At 51.0% G+C, this 1,998-nt stretch overlaps 1 protein-coding gene across 1 annotated transcript in view; it reads left to right on the forward strand.

Moving 5' to 3' along the window:
- LOC106810179 overlaps nucleotides 1-1,998 on the forward strand; it is a 12,469-nt gene that overhangs the window by 1,526 nt on the left and 8,945 nt on the right. The window lies entirely within an intron of this gene.

The raw sequence follows: 1,998 nt of genomic DNA on the forward strand, positions 1-1,998 counted from the left end.
CGTCGCCGCCGTACCTGCCCGGCGAGCGCGCGGGCGTCGCGAGGGTGCCCTGCAGCGCCCCCTGCATGTCGCCGCCGCCGACGTCGAGGATGCACGGCGGAGCAAGGATGACCGAGTCGTCGGCCGTCGTGGCGTACGCGCCGCCCGTCGTCGTCGTCGGCGACCCCAGGGTGGGCTTCAGCAGCGCGCAGGTGTCGGTCGCAGCGTCGTCGCAGCCTCCCACGTCGTTTGGCGTCGCCGTGACGACGACTGCAGCGTCGAAGGATGCGTGTGCGACGATGGTCACGTCGGGCGATGTGGATCTACGTGAGCTGCTTAAGCAGCGCGAGCCAACGGCGGCCGTCGTCGCCACGCCGGGACAGGAGCCCCACCAGGAGGCGCCGGTTGTTCCACAGGACCAGGACGACCGCGTCGGGCCTCCGCCGAAGTCTGCACCAACAGTCGAGTCGGAGTCGCCCGCCTCGCCGGAGCCGACCTCTGAGAACGGTGTCGTCGTCACGGCGACGGACAGCTCGACGAATCACACGCCAGCCTACATGCCTCCGGCGGGCACTTTTCCTGTCGGTGAGTCGTCGCGTCTTTGCCCCTCCTCACGCTGCTGCTGTTCTATACTCTTGCGAACTAGTCAGACAGTCAGACTCACTGGCGTCCACGTGCTGCCATCTGGTGATACAACAGGCAACGTCATTCAGCTTAACAAAGAGCTACGTGACTATTTGTCAAAGCCGTCAAAGTCGATGTTTTTGGATGTATTTTGTCGATGTATGTTTAGTGCGGAATTGTTTCGCGTGACATGCCAATTGGCACTGTCGTGAAATTGGCGTTGATGTGAAAATTGGGAATGTCGGTTTTAACCGTCGTGGCCATTGTTTCCAGAGTCCCGGCAAGCGGCGCAGCCACCAGCCCCGGTGACACAACCGTCGACCCTGCCTGCCGTGTCGACGTTTGGCGTTGATGTTAATAGCCTCTTCACTAAGCTGGTGGCTTCAGGCATCATTTCTGCCAGCAAGGATCCAGCTGCTGTACCAGAAAAACCCGCAGCATCCGTAAAGGCGGAAGCTTCTACTCCGGAAGGTATGGAGATCATGAATGATTGAAACATTTCTGCTTGTGTGTTGCGTGTACTCCTAACCTTCTTAGATGTTCTTTGTGTCGTGTCCTGTGCTTCTAACGATGGTATGTGTAATCTACTGTACTTCTAACCCTTCATATGTCATCCTAATACCAATAACCATGCTTATGTTAATCCCAGTACTTCTAATCTTGCTTATGTTAATCAGTACTTCTAATCCTGCTTATGATAATCCCATTACTTCTAATCCTGCTTATGTTAATCCTAGTACTTCTAATCCTGCTTATGTTAATCCTAGTACTTCTAATCCTGCTTATGTTAATCCTAGTACTTCTAATCCTGCTATGTTAATCCCAGTACCTCTTAACCTGTTATGTTAATCCCAGTACTTCTAATCATCCCAGTACTTTTAACCATGTTTATGTTAATCCCGTATCTTCTATCCCTCATCGCGTTATCCTAGTACTTCTAACCCTGTGTTGTCTCATATCCTTTACTTCTAACACTAGTTTGTGTTACCCATCTCCTTCTATCCGTGCATTTATGTTCTCTCCCGTAGCTCTAACGTCAAGCCCAAACGTCAAATCATGGTCTAACTCTGGTTTGTGTGTTATATCGTAGCTCTAACCCCGATTGTTTGTGTTATCTCCCAAACGTCAAATCATGGTCTAACTCTGGTTTGTGTGTTATATCGTAGCTCTAACCCCGATTGTTTGTGTTATCTCCCAAACGTCAAATCATGGTCTAACTCTGGTTTGTGTGTTATATCGTAGCTCTAACCCCGATTGTTTGTGTTATCTCCCAAACGTCAAATCATGGTCTAACTCTGGTTTGTGTGTTATATCGTAGCTCTAACCCCGATTGTTTGTGTTATCTCCCAAACGTCAAATCATGGTCTAACTCTGGTTTGTGTGTTATATCGTAGC

This window comes from Priapulus caudatus, unplaced genomic scaffold (genome assembly GCF_000485595.1).
Source record: "Priapulus caudatus unplaced genomic scaffold, Priapulus_caudatus-5.0.1 Scaffold416, whole genome shotgun sequence".
Taxonomy (NCBI): Eukaryota; Metazoa; Priapulida; class Priapulimorpha; order Priapulimorphida; family Priapulidae; genus Priapulus; species Priapulus caudatus.